The sequence below is a fragment of the Odocoileus virginianus genome, chromosome 27 (genome assembly GCF_023699985.2).
Source record: "Odocoileus virginianus isolate 20LAN1187 ecotype Illinois chromosome 27, Ovbor_1.2, whole genome shotgun sequence".
NCBI classification, from domain to species: domain Eukaryota; kingdom Metazoa; phylum Chordata; class Mammalia; order Artiodactyla; family Cervidae; genus Odocoileus; species Odocoileus virginianus.
In genome coordinates this window covers 27245808-27260222 of record NC_069700.1, presented here as the reverse complement: position 1 = coordinate 27260222, position 14415 = coordinate 27245808, and the positions used below count along the sequence as shown (strand labels likewise).

The 14415-nt window shown below is 39.8% G+C and overlaps 1 protein-coding gene across 2 annotated transcripts in view; it reads left to right on the top strand.

Moving 5' to 3' along the window:
* The window catches only part of BICRAL (BICRA like chromatin remodeling complex associated protein), a 105160-nt gene that overhangs the window by 51293 nt on the left and 39452 nt on the right, over positions 1-14415 (top strand). The window lies entirely within an intron of this gene.

Here is a 14415-nt window from a genome sequence, read left to right as displayed (position 1 = left end):
ACCCCTTCTGTCCCCTATAGATGGGTTACCTAAGCCTGAAATAATCCTTTTTGTTCATGACTTTCTTGTCTTGCCTTTAAAAATCTTCGCTTTCTGTAGCCCTGCTCACTGGAGGGGATGTTGCATGATTCATGAATCATTCAATAGAGCCAGTTAGATCTTTTAAAGGAAAAAAAAAAAATTGCCTGTTATTTTCACTAGACTCCAATTGAAATCTGTTATTTCCTAAATCTATAAGTAAAGGCCACTTGCCACAGTATTATTGATATTAACAGTGCCTGAAAATATTACTTGTAGAAATATTATCTATCATATTACATTTGCTGATATCTTGAAAGATTACTGTCTCCTAAATGGTAGTAGTTATAGACTCACCACTGTGTGTGTGCGTTAAGTCGTTTCATCATGTCTGACTCTGTGACCCTGTGGATTCTAGCCCGCCAATCTCCTCTGTCCATGGGATTTCCCAGGCAAGAATACTGGAGTGGGTTGCCATGCCCTTCTCCAGGAGACTCACCACGATATCTAGTATATTAATACATTGATGAAAAACCATGTATACAACTCTTACAGTATTTTTAGAACCCTATTTCAAAAAATCTTCTATATATTATGCATTTTGAAATATTACTCTGAGGAGGGATCCATAGGTTTCACCAAACAGCCAAAAGGCACACCAGAGGTTAAGAACCCTCCTTCCTTCGTGTGATGATTTCTTTCTATTAATACGTCGGTGCCCATTGGTAGTTGTGGGGTGGTCTGCCTCAGCTTCTTCCACCCCACTGATTGTTGGGGTTAATTTTAACTGATGAATCACAGGTCCCTTATTTCCCCTCATTGAGCATCTGCCCTAACGCTGCCAGCTTGAGGGAGAGGATACTTTTCCAGAAGTAGGAAGACTTTTGACCATAGATGTACAGCTAGTTATTTTCAAGCAAACCCTTTTGGGTATTTTTTAAAGTAGGAATATTCATAGATGATTTTTTTTTTATGTGTGGTAAAATATACATGACACAAAACCTACCATTTTAGCCATTTGAAGTACAGTTCTGTGACATTAAGTACATTCACATTGTCATGTATTCATCACTACTATTTTTCCCAGAACTTTTTCATCTTCCTCAACTGAAACTTTGTATCTTATGGTATTTTGATTGAAATAACTATCAATTTAAATTCCAGTTCACATGGCATTTCTGAAAGTTTGTAAAAAATTTCACACTAGAGGGAAGTTTGTTTCTTAAATGGAGTTTAGCAGAGTGAGATTAATTCAACTTCTTTACAATTTTTGTAGAAACCTGGAAATCTTTATTGGCATAGTATGCCACATGTATATTTGCCGATATTCTTTCTGAAATGGTTTTTAAGCTTTAAAAATTTCCTTATATTTTCTTCTCCTTAAAAAGTGGACTTCATGCATACATCTTCCTTTTGAGCCTGCTTTTGTAAAAGGGAATTTCAGCATGTCTTCCTTGGTAACATTGTTGACTTTGTAAAATGGAATTTTGTTTGTTAATATTGTTAGTTGTTTTTATAGAGCTTGTTTTTCTTGGAACATACCATAAAACCAAAATATTTTGAATGTTACTCATTGACCAACAGCAATAGGAGTCAAGAGTTTGCATAATAACTTTAACTGGATTGCTAATACTAAAGCTCAATAAAAGAAAAATATTTTTTGTTTATAATTACTGCCATTTCAAAGTATTTTTAAAAGTAGTTCCGTAGAGACAATAACATGTACAAACTATGCTAACACAGAGCAACGGTGTCCTATTATATTTGAGGAAATATAGAGAAAGATCTGGCTTCCCTGCTGGCTCAGATCATAAAGCGTCTGCCTGCAATGCGGGAGACCTGGATTCAATCTCTGGGTTGGGAAAATCCCCTGGAGAAGGAAATGGCAACCCACTCCAGTATTCTTGCCTGGAGAATCCCATGGACAGAGGAGCCTGGTGGGCTCCAGTCCATGGGGTTGCAAAGAGGCACACAAGACTGCCTTTCATTTTTTTAATAGCTTATTACCATATTGTACTCTAGTGAATTTTGTGACTGTGGGATGGAAATGCAGATGGCAGTCCTTTCTATTTATGACTGTATTGTGCACTCATATCCATTGTTTTTCAAAGTAGAAAAAAATTGCATTGGATTTTTCTTTTACTTCATTTAATAAATGAAATGTTCTCTAAAAGAAATCCTTTTCTGTTAGAAAAAACACAAATGACTCAGTAAATCTTCATTTAATAAAATATATATTTTTCTGAATGAAACTAGAAATTTAAGAAGTGTCAAGGGCAGTTTGTGTTTAATATCCAGGTAGTTTGTTTTTATGGAGAGGATGCAAGTAAGACTTACTTTTGGCTTTCTTGTTTTTAATTCTTGTTCCTAAAATTTTGGCTAATGCTTTTTTGGTTGATGCGTAACCAGGTTTGTCTTCATGAGTGTTTATTTCAATGTTGGCATTGCTTCCTTTTGCTAAGTCAGATTCTCACTGGAGCCGATTCTCTGAATGACTGATTATTTTTAGTGGAAGAAAGTAGTAAATATGGCAATCAGTGATCAAAACAAATTCACCTTTTATTTAGAAGTATAATAGGAGAGTTCTTTGAAATGTAGTGTAACTGAAGAGAACTGACTCATTTTTTTTAGTATTTATTATTCTATGTATTGATGCATTGTGAATTATCACAAGGGTAGTTTCAACTTAATTTTACTTACTTGCATTTAGTAGCAATTAGGACAGAAGCATTTCTTGGTCATTTCTCAGTCATTTCCTGGGTATTAATTTCCATAGTCATTAAAATCTTGTCAATTATAAAGCACAGTAAAGAAATTATGAAAACATTTTTGGCAGAGCATCTGTTTTTCCTATATTGTAGAGTTTTGGTTTTTTTTTTTCTGTAAAATCTAGTGTTGATGCCCTCAGAAACCCTACATGGCTATGCCAGAGATTCTTCTTCATCTTTTACTTCTGAGTCTTAATGAACACAACTATTATTAGTATAATAAATTAACTGCTCAAAATTTGGGGACTCTAGGAATTATTTTATGTTCAGTGCATAAATCCCTGTTTTAAGGAGGTATATTAAATATTATGAGCTTTGCAGGTGGCACTAGTGATAAAGAACCTGCCTACTAGTGCAGGAGACTTAAAGAGGCACGGGTTGGATCCCTGGGTCGGGAAGATCCCCTGGAGGAGGGCATGGCAGCCCACTCCTATATTCTTGCCTGGAGAATCCCATTGACAGAGGAGCCTGGTGGGCTACCGTCCATGGGGTCACAAAGAGCTGGACATGACTTAAGTGACTTACACACACACACATTAAATATTAACAGGGTTATCATGAAAGGATAAACAATTTTTTTTATCATATGGATCTTAAAAAATGACATTTCCTTATGCGGCAGAGAGTTGAACCATCTGATCTGAAGCAGAGATGGGGAAATCAGTCAACCTTGCAAGGCTTTTTCTCCCCGGCAGGAATACCTGGCTCGATAGATCAGGATCCAGCATGAGCCAGGGGCCCCTGGATGACCAACCCTGCATCAGATCCTGTGCTTTGTGGTTGTGCTAAAGTGCTGTGTAGCCTAGCTGCATGTTCTTGGAAACCAGATGATAAGAAACTGATATCACCCCTGAAAAAGCTAAGACTAAAATTTTAAGTAATTCAACTGACAGAACATGTTTATTGGGCACATTTGTATCAGATATTGCACTAAACTCTGGTGACAGGAAGATGGAAAGAATTGACCCAGCTTTCATGGAACTTGTAAGCTAATAAAGGAATCAGAAAAGCAAGGTTTTGTGATACACATGTCAGGTCTAGTAAAATGTCAGACATGCTGTAGGGATACAAATAAATAAGGAATTTTGCTTCAATATTTTTTTTTTTTTTTTTAAGAAAAGCATGGGCTTCCCTGATGGCTCAGTGGTAAAGAAATTGCTTACTAGTGCAGGAGACACCGGTTCAATCTGTGGTCCAGGAAGACCCCACGTGCCTCAGAGCACCACAACTACTGAACCTGCGTGCCCTAGAGCCTTTGCTCCACAACGGGAAGTCCATGCACCGCAACTAGAGAGTGCCCCCACACTTGCTGCAACTAGAGAAAAGCCCACGCAGCAACGAAGACCCCATACAGTCATAAATCAATTTATATTAAGAAAAAGAAAGGCAAAATCATCTTACTCAAAACCTTAAAAGATAAGGAGATATTGTCAGTTGACCACTTGGAGATTGGTAAAAGGTCTTTTATCTTCTAAGTAAAGAGAAAAGTGCAAAGCCAAAGAATTTGGAAAAATAACATGTTAAATTTAGGGGACATTAAATGGTCAAGATGGCAAGGAAGCAAGAAGGCCACAGCCTGTTGTAATGGGCCAGGGTTTTCAGTTCACTGATGCCAAAAAAAACCATGCAGTCTAAAAGTTGCTTGCATTTAGGATGGGAGAATTCACTGTACTCTTGTAGCATTTTATACTTTTTTGTTTACATTTGGGTTCTGCTTTTAGTTGGATATAAAGTCTTCTTTCAGTTGGGTATAAAGCATAGACATAATGAAGTTAATCACCCAGAACAGTGTCTGATCAATGTGAAAAGACATGGTTGTTCCTTTTAGAATTCTGGGTAAAAAGGACTTCCCTGGTGGCTCAGTGGATAAGAATCTGCCTGCCAATGCAGGAGACATGGATTCAATCCCTGGTCCGGGAAGATTCCACATGGTGAGGAGCAGCTAAGCCCGTGGGCCACAACTGCTGAGCCCATGTGCTGCCCCTACTGACGCCTGCATGCCTAGAGCCTGTGCTCTGCAATGAGAGAAGCCACCGCAATAAGCCCAGGCGCTGCAACTAGAGAAAGCCCTCACACAAAGCAACAAAGACCCAGTGCAGCCAAAAATAGATAAATTTCTAGAATTCTGGGTAGAAAATCCTAGAGACAACCTAAGCTTGTCAGAGACAGACTCACAAAGGTAGAGTCAAACTAAGTTTTGAATAATGGATGGAATTTCAGTAGATGCAGAAGAGAAAGAACATTTCAAGTAAGAAAATTGTCACCTGGACAAGGGCAGATGGTGGGAAAGTGTGCATTGTATTTGGGGGCTAGAAGAGTGGCAGTTTGACCAGAAATAGAGTGCAGGGGAATAGTGGGACGTAACTTTGTCCCACTGTATATTCTAGATTTAAATATAATTCTTTGTTTTCCACTTTAGATTGCTCTCCCATAGAAATAACCTGGTGTCCAAAATAAGCATGCTTTCTTGGAAAACTGGTGTGTCTGATCCTGTTGCAGGTTTTTCCATTATGTGGCTGATGTACTGGAAAGGGTGATAAGTTCAATTCAAAAACTGTTCATTGATCCCAGCGAGATATCACCCCACACCTGTTAGAATGGTTGCTATCAGACAAGTGATGACAAGTGTTGGCATGGCATGGATAAAGACAAAGGGAACCCTCCTGCACTGTTGGTAGGAATGTACATTGGTGCAGCCACTATGGAAAACAGTATGGAAGGTCCTAAAAAAATTAAAAGTAGAGCCATCATATGGTCCAGCAGCCCCACTTCTAGATGTATATTTTGACGGAAATGAAATCACTATCTTGAAGAGATAGCTGCACCCTCATTTTCATTGCAGCATTATTCACAGTAGCCAAGATATGGAGACAACCCCAGGGTCCGCTGATGGATGAATGGATAAAAAGATTGTTACATGTAAACATAAACATATGGATAGTTGGATGTATACATACACACAATGGAATATTATTCAACCATAAAAAGAAGAAAATCCTGCCATTTTGTAACAAAATGGATGAAACATAGACGAAGTGAAGTAAGTCAGACAAAGATATCTCATTTATAGGTAGAATCTTCAAAAGCTGAACTTGTAGAAACAGAGTAGATTGGTGGTTGCCAGGGACGGGGGTGAGGGGTGGAAATGGGATGTTGGTCAAAGAGTGCAGACTTTCAGTTAAAGATGAATCGGTTCTGGGGATCTAATGTATAACATGGTGACTATAGTTACTAAAATATTTTAGACCTGAAATTTCTTGAGACAGTAGACTTTAAATGTACTCACTATACCAATCAATAAATAGCTATATGAGGTGATGGATGTGTGTGTAGTAATCATTTCACATTAATAGACATATGTTAAATCATCAGATTGTACACCTTAAACTTACATGATCTTATTTATCAATTATATCTCAATAAATCTAAGGATGTTCTTTGAGCTCCTGACAGGCACTGTTCTGAGGTTCATTGGTGATCAGACAAACCTCTGCCCTGGTGGAGCTGATGTCCTAATGCAAATATAAGTCAATACAGTAAAGACGGAAAGGGAGAAATAAATTATTTGAGAGGGAGGAGTAGAAAGGGACTGGTACTGAGGGTGGTCGAGAGTGATGCATCCTCAAATGAAATTTCACCCGTCCACAGCATTTCCTTCAGTCAGATCACCAAGAAGCAACCCTTCACCTGAGTCTGGAGAGTTGGAGGAGAGTGGAAAAGTTGGCTTAAAACTCAACATGCAGAAAACTAAGATGATGGCATCTGGTCCCATCACTTCATGGCAAATAGATGGGGAAACAATGGAAACAGTGACAGACTTTATTTCTGGGGGCTCCAAAATCACTGCAGATGGTGACTTGCAGCCATGAAATTAAAAGACGCTTGCTCCTTGGAAGAAAAGTTATGACCAGTTTAGACAGAATATTAAAAAGCAGAGACATTACTTTGCCAGCAAAAGTCTGTCTCGTCAAAGCTGTGGTTTTTCCAGTAGTCATGTATGGATGTGAGAGTTGGACTATGAAGAAAACTGAGCACCAAAGAATTGATGCTTTTGTACTGTGGTGTTGGAGAAGACTCTTGAGAATCCCTTGTACTGCAAGGGGATCCAACCAGTCCATGCTAAAGGAAATCAGTCCTGAATATTCATTGGAAGGACTGAACCTGAAGCTGAAACTCCAGTACTTTAGCCACCTGATGCAAAGAACTGACTCATTGGAAAAATTGAAGGCAGGAGGAGAAGGGGACGAAGCTCACTGAACTGGACTGCCTACTGCGGGGGACAGATTCCCCAGTTTGCCTGAGATGTGCCCAAATATGTGCTGTGACAGGGAAAGAGAGTGACCAACCTCAGGGGCCAGAGAAAAAGCCCCCTACAACCCCAGATTCCTGGCGGACCAGAATCTCTGGAGTGGGCAGGGGAGACAGGATTCTATGTTTTTAATAACTGACTCCAGTCCATGTTGTTGTGAAGCAAATCCCAGACATCTTAAAAGTTAGTTCATTCGTGCCTATTTCAGTGTGAGCTCTCTAAAAGATATGAGTTCTTTTAAAAAATGTGACCCAAATGTCATTATTACACCTAAAAAATTTTAATGGGAGGTAACTTAATAAGTCATTAGTAATTGCAAATTTTCAATGCTGGTGGACCTTGGGAAATTTTACATTTGTCAGGATTAAACTAGAATTATGTGAGTTTTTAAGACAGTACCTTTGGGAACACAATCTTTACACAAATCACTGCTGCCCTACGTTTAAACCCCAAATGTTTATTCAGTATTTATTATATCTGTTTATGTGATATTTGCTGGGGATGTAGATGACTATGACAAGATTCCCGATTTTGAGGGTTCAGTTCAGTTTACTTGCTCAGTCGCGTCTGACTCTTTGCGACCTCATGGACTGCAGCATGCCAGGTCTCCCTGTCCATCACCAACACGTGGAACTTGCTCAAACTCATATCCATCGAGTCGGTAATGCCATCCACCCATCTCATCCTCTGGCACCCGCTTCTCTTCCTGCCTTCAATCTTTCCCAGCATCAGGGTCTTTTCAAATGAGTCAGTTATTCGCATAAGGTGGCTAAAGTATTGGAGCTTCAGCTTTAACATCAGTCCTTCCAATTAATATTCAGGACTGATTTCCTTTAGGATTGACTGGTTTGATCTTCTTGCAGTCCAAGGGACTCTCAAGAGTCCTTTCCAACACCACAGTTCAAAAGCACCAATTCTTCGACGCTCAGCCTTCTTTATGGTCCAACTCTCACATCCATACATGACTACTGGAAAAATCATAGCTGTGACTACTGGAAAACCCATAGCTTTGACTATGTGGATCTTTGTCAGCAAAAGAATATCGCTGCTTTTTAATATGCTGTCTAGATTTGTCAGGGCTTCCCTGATAGCTCAGTTGATAGAGAATCCACCGGCAATGCAGAAGACCCTGGTTCGATTTCCTGGGTTGGGAAGATCCTCTGAGGAAGGAATAGGCTACCCATTGCAGTATTGTTGGGCTTCTTTTATGGGTCAGCTGGTAAAGAATCCGCCTGCAATACGGGAGACCTGGGTTGGGAAGATTTCCTGGAGAAGGGAAGGGCTACCCAGTCCAGTATTCCGGCCTGGAGAGTTCCATGGACTGTATAGTCCACGGGGTCGCAAAGAGTCGATGACAGCAACTTTCACTTTCACTAGGTTTCTCATAGCTTTTGTTCCAAGGAGCAAGCATCTTTTAATTTCATGACTGCAGTCACCGTCTGCAGTGATTTTGGAGTCCAAGAAAAGAAAGTCTGTCACTGTTTCCATTGTTTCCCCATCTATTTGCCATGAAGTGATGGGACCAGATGCCATGATCTTAGTTTTTTGAATGTTGAGTTTTAAGCCACCTTTTTCGCTCTCCTCTTTCACTTTCATCAAGAGGCCCATTAGTTCTTCTTTGCTTTCTTCCATAAGGGTGGTGTCATCTGCATATCTGAGGTTATTGATATTTCTCCTGGCAATCTTGATTCCCACTTGTGCTACATCCAGCCTGGCATTTCACATGATATACTCTGCATATAAGTTAAATAAGCAGGATGACAGTATACAGCCTTGACGTACTCCTTTCACAATTTGGAACCAGTTCATTTTTCAGATTTCTCAGGAGGCAGGTAAGGTGATTTGGTATTCCCATCTCTTTAAGAATTTTCCACAGTTTGTTGTGACCCACACAGTCAAAGGCTTTACCATATGGTCAATGAAGCAGATGTTTTTCTGGAATTATCTTGCTTTTTCTATAATCCAACGGATGTTGGCAATTTGATCTCTGGTTCCTCTGCCTTTTCTAAATCCAGTTTGAACATTGGAAGTTCTCGGTTCACATACTGTTGAAGCCTAAAGCTTGGAGAATTTTGAGCATTACTTTGCTAGTGTGTGAAATGAGTGCAATTGTGCGGTAGTTTGAACATTCTTTGGCATTGCCTTTCTTTGGGATTGGAATGAAAACTGACCTTTTCCAGTCTTGTGGCCATTGCTGAGTTTTCCAGATTTGCTGATATATTAAGTGCAGCACTTTAGCAGCATAGTCTTTTAGGGTTTGAAATAGCTCAGCTGGAATTCCATCATCATCAGTGAGGGTAGCACTGTAATATTGTCTTATATATAAATCTGTTAGTAACATTTAGATTTGAGGTGAGTCTTTTGGTCCACTGTACTTATTGTTGTTGTTCAGTTGCTAAGTCATGTCCAACTCTCTGTAACACTATGGACTGTAGCATGCCAGGCTTTCCTGTCCTTCACCATCTCCCAGAGTTTGTTCAAACTCATGTCCATTGAATCAATGATGCCATTCAACCATTTCATCCTCTGGTGCCCCCTTCTCTTCCCACCTTCAGTCTTCCCCAGCATCAGGATCTTTTCCAGTGAGTCAGCTCTTTGCATCAAGTGGCCAAAATATTGGAGCTTTAGCTTCAGCATCAGTCCCTGGACAGAGGAACCTGGTGGGGTACGGTCCATGGGGTCACAAAAAGTCAGACACAACTGAACAACTAACACTTTCACTCCACTGTACCCGAGCCGTAACTTAATACCCAGAGCTCTTTCCCACCACTAGCTGTGCAACAGGAGAGCAGACGGTTAAGAGCATCCTCACATGCCACGTTACTCTCAGAGTTTGGTTTCTCTTGAACCATCTCAAAGACTTTCAGGACTCAACCCCCAACCTCTTTTGATGTCCTCCTTTGTTTTAGACCCTCCCATCTACCCAGCCTGGCACCACATGGCAGTTGACATTAAAGGATGATGAAGAGAGTTGTTTTCCCCAGGACCATCTTCACATCAGTCTGACAATGCATACACAGGTCTTCCATTAGTGGATTCCCATTAGATCTCAAAAATTTGAGAGGCCCTTAGCAAACATGTTAAGAAGAATTTTTTATCAGTCCTGAAATATTTCAGCATGTATATTTCTGGCTGGTTTTAGAATCGGTTGATGTTTCTCAAACTTGAGAATTCAGACCAGCCAAGATTATTTCTAAAGATACCAGTTTGAGACACACTGGTCTGTGTATGATTAAATGGTTCTATAGCCAGTAAACGTAGGTCATTATCACTGTGTTGGAATTTTGTGCCCGGACCCCTCAGAGAATCCAAGGTCTCCAGGGATCAAAGATTTAAAATCACTATCCTGGCTATTAACTTCATTAAGGATAAAAAAAAAAAAAACAAGCCCTGAAACATTGGAGTGTGTCAGTAGTTGTCAATGTCAGTGTCCAGAGCAAGCCCCTTGACTTCCAAATTCAGTGGCCCCCACCCCCATCCACAGCCCCTGTAAAGTCTGGCCAGACTTCTCCCTTACCCTCTCAGATTGGTCCCTCTTTCTCCCCACGTTATAGTATGTTGTGTAGTGAGCTTGATTGCTTAATTTATTAGGTTTTTACCCCACCTCATTCCAAGTTGAAAAGTAAAGCAACTTTAAGGCTTTCAAAGTCTTTTTTTTTTTTTTTCCTTTTCTTCTTTTGGCTGCACAGCAGGATCTTAGTTCCCTGATCAGGGATCGAACCATGTTCCCTGCAATGGAAGTCCAGAGTCATAACCACTAGACCACCAGGGAATTCCCAAACTTTGCATTTCATGAGTTGAACCATGAAATACTGATAATTGCCTACATTAATAATGGTCATTTTTTCTGACTTCAGGGAATTCTTTGGTTCCTAACTTTTTCTCCTAATAATGTTTCAGTTTTTCCCACCTTACTTCCTTGCTGCTAGTGGGCTCTAGCTGGTGACAAAATAAATGAAGTTCTTGGTTGAATAACAACAGAAAAACTCAGAAGCCATCATGCTGAGTTTAACAGTTTCCTTTTATTACATATGGGTATAACTGTGAAGATATAGTCATTTTTTTTCCCTAGCAAAGTGTCATATTATTTCACAAAAAGCGACCAGTGACTTCACCTGAAGAAGCTTGGGAACCCCCTGCAAAAGCTCTAGCACTTCTTACATTGCATTGTGGTGAATTATTGCATCTGTCTTCCAAAAGAGAGTGAGTTCCTTACAATCAGGAACTGTGCCAGAAAGTCTGACACAGCCTTACAATTACAAAATTTAACAGTCCATAACAATACAATAGAAGACGTAAGATGAGAATACTTTATATCCTAGGTGACATAAACAGTTACTTTCCCTGAGTAAGTGGCTGTTTTATGGTGTAACTTGTTGATCATGACACTTCTTGGGGTATTGTTTGCTTAAATAAACACAGTAACTTACTTTTTGGCCTTGCTTTTACAGTCCTACAAAAATGCTAAGGGTATTTATATTTACCCTTGCATTTTATGTCATACTCATTTGACATTCCCAGTCCTTAACACAAGAACTGGCACATAGTAGATGCTGAGTGTTGGTTAAATACTTACTCTCTTCACCCACCGAGCAACATCATTAAATGTAGTAATTAAAGAAGTGGGTTTCCCCATACCCTAAGCTTTTTTTCAGGGTACAAAACAAAAGAAGGCAGGACTAAAGCAATTTACTGTCCTCCTTTTCTCCTTCCCTCCTCCTTTTAGGATTCTCTGATCCCACAATTCATGCTAATAAACTCATATAAGCTGTTCTTATCTGCTAAAGTAATTTCTTCTGAAGATGGAATAATAGGGACTGGATTGACTTTCTTTCATAAAATTTAAATATTAGATAAAACATGATTATTAGACATTGACTATCAGGCAGCCCAGGACAGTGACTCATGAGAAAGAGAAAATGGATAAGATGAGTCCTGCAGCTTCCCCAGTGTCCTGCCTGGGGAGAGTCTCCAGGCCACGGCACTGGGAAAAGGAACCCAGATGGCATCTGGTAGTCTTCTTGAGTTGAGCTGATGTGCTGGGATGTAAAAGTGGCTAAACTCGTGGGGGCAGAGCCAGGGAAGAGAGCCACACTGAGATAAATATAAAACCCTGGGGAGTGTCTCCCTTGACTCAAGCTGATACCCAGTCAGTTCATGCGTATAGGGAAACTACCCAAGTCCTGCGAGAGAACCAACCAAAGGATTAGAGCTCACACAGGGCAGAGAATAGTTTGTGTTTCCACTTGTAAGAGTGCAAAAATCTTTACAATTCTGCAATATCAAGTGAAGTACTCGGGTGGGTATTGGGCAAAACTGACCCTAGACTAAAGACTGACAAAGCTTAAAATCAGACCTCAAGAGACTCAAACTATTAAACTATTCCTACAAGCAACCTAATTGTGTCCTAGACAGAGTTCAAAAATACAAAAATATCCAGTACTCAATAATGTAAAGTTAGCAATGTCTGGAATCCAATCCAAAAGATTACTAGGCATACAAAGAAGAAGAAAAACACTACCCATTGTAAGGACAAAAAAAAAAAATCAATCAGTAGAAACAGACCCAGAAATGATACAAATGATAGAATTAGTAGAGAGGGATATTAAAAAGTTGTCACTATTCTGCATAATTTCAAGAAGGTAGAAGAAAAACTGAACATACTAAAGACAAGGAAGATATTTTTTAAAAAATACCCAACTACTGGAGATGAAAGCTACAATGGTTGAAAATTTAAAAATACATTGGATAGGATTAATAAGTGATTAGACACTGCAGAAGGAAAGATTAGTGTGCTTGAAGACATAGCAATAGAAACTATCCTAAATAAAAACCAGAGATATAAAAGGACACTTAAAAAGTTTTGAAACAGCACCAATGAGCTGTGGAACCACTTAAAAACAGCATAATCATAGATAATTGGAGTCCCTGAAGGAAGGGTAGGACATAGAGAATCTGAAGTAATAGCTGCAATTATTCAAGATCAGCTTACTTGCCTCCTGAGAAACCTGTATGCAGGTCAAGAAGAAGAAGTTAGAACCGGACATAGAAAAACAGACTGGTTCAAAATTGGGAAAATAGTGCTTCCAGGCTGTGTATTGTCACCCTGCTTTTTTAATTCATATGCAGAGTACATCATGTGAAATGCTGGGCTGGATGACTCACAGCTAGAATCAGGATTGCTGGGAGAAATATCAACAACCTCAAATATGCAAATGATACCATTCTAATGACAGAAAGCAAAGATGAACTAAAGAGCCTCTTGATGAAGGTGAGAGAGGAGAGTGAAAAAGCTGGCTTAAAACTCAACATTCAAAAAACTAAGATCATGGCATCCGGTCCCATTACTTCATGGCGAATAGATGGGGGAAAAGTGGAAACAATGGCAGATTTTCTTTTCTCGGGCTCCAAAATCACTGTGGATAGTGACTGAAACCATGAAATTAAAAGATACTTGAAGAAGAAGAAAAACTTCTTCTTAGAAGAAAAACTATGACAAACCTAGACAACCTATTAAAAATCAGAGACATCGCTTTGCCGACAAGGGTTCGTTACAGTCAAAGCCATGATTTTTCCAGTAACGTATGGATGTGAGAGTTGGATCATAAGAATGTTGAACACCAAAGAATTGACACTTTCAAACTGTGGTGCTGGAGAAGACCCTTGAGAGTCCCTTGGACAGCAAGGAGATCAAATCAGTCGATCCTGAAGGAAGTCAACCCTGAATATTCGTTGGGAGGACTGATGCTGAAGCTCCAATATTTTGGCCACCTGATGGGAAGAGCTGACTCATTGAAAAAGACCCTGCTGCTGGGGGAAATTGAGGGCAGGAAGAGAAGGGGGCGAAAGAGCATGAGATGGCTGGGTGGCATCACTAGCTCAATGGACATGAGTTTGAGCAAGCTCTGGGAGAAAGTGAAGAACAGGGAAGCCTGGTGTGCTGCAGTCCACAAGGTCACAAAGAGTCTGCCACCACTTAGCAACTGGACAACAAACAACAACAATGGCTGCAATTATTCTAAATTGGAGGAAGATTATAAACTTACAGATCATGGAAATTTAATGAATCCCAAGCACAAGAAGCATGAAGAAAATATTGCCAAGGCACATCATAATCAAAGGGCTTAAAACCAGTGATAAGGAGAAAAATCTTTGTATTGGGGGTGGAGGATGAGGGTGGGGAGGGGAGACCTGTTATGTACAAAAGGACAAAAGTAAGAACCACAGCAGAATTCTGTTTAGAAACAGGGCAAGCAAGAAACAGTATAGCAGTATCTTTGAAGAACCAAAAGAAAACAGGCTCATTGAAGAGGAGTCTGA